This window comes from Nanorana parkeri, unplaced genomic scaffold, assembly GCF_000935625.1.
Source record: "Nanorana parkeri isolate BGI_ZX_2015 unplaced genomic scaffold, ASM93562v1 scaffold1809, whole genome shotgun sequence".
NCBI lineage: Eukaryota > Metazoa > Chordata > Amphibia > Anura > Dicroglossidae > Nanorana > Nanorana parkeri.
In genome coordinates this window covers 78,675-79,295 of record NW_017308077.1, presented here as the reverse complement: position 1 = coordinate 79,295, position 621 = coordinate 78,675, and the positions used below count along the sequence as shown (strand labels likewise).

The 621-nt window shown below is 54.4% G+C and overlaps 1 protein-coding gene across 2 annotated transcripts in view; it reads right to left on the bottom strand.

Annotated features, from left to right (window-relative positions):
• The window catches only part of UAP1 (UDP-N-acetylglucosamine pyrophosphorylase 1), a 12,096-nt gene extending 11,475 nt beyond the window's left edge, over positions 1-621 (bottom strand). For both annotated transcript variants that reach the window (XM_018571678.1, XM_018571679.1), the window contains exon 1: positions 458-621. The gene's annotated coding sequence lies outside the window, so the exon portion shown is untranslated. The remainder of the gene's footprint in view (positions 1-457) is intronic.

Genomic DNA, 621 nt, shown 5'->3' with positions numbered 1-621 from the left:
CCCATGTCATGTCACTGCCCCTCTGTAGAGGATCCCCCATGTCATGTCACTGCCCCTCTGTAGAGGATCCCCCATGTCATGTCACTGCCCCTCTGTAGAGGATACCCCATGTAATTGCCCCTCTGTAGAGGATACCCCATGACATGTCACTGCCCCTCTGTAGAGGATACCCCATGTCATGTCACTGCCCCTGTGTAGATGACACCCCATTCCATGTCACTGCCCCTCTGTAAAGGGTAACCCATGCCATGTCAGTGCCCCTCTGTGGAGGGTAACCCATGCCATGTCAGTGCCCCTCTGTAGAGGGTAACCCATGCCATGTCAGTGCCCCTCTGTAGAGGGTATCCCATGCCAAGACACTGCCCTTCGGGAGAGGATACCCCATGCTATGTCACTGCCCCTCTGTAGCGGATACCACATGCCATACCACCGAACCACGATGTAAAGTCTCTTCTACCTTAGCTGTGCTGTCTCCGTGAAAGCCGGGTTGCATGTCCGCATGTGACGTGGTTCAGATGCTAGAAAGGAGCTTTTTAGCAAAGGGGCGGGGAGTCAGAAGACGTCACAGGTCACATGGCAGGGCGGTGCTATATTCCAGCTGTATCAGTGTGTTAGAATGTG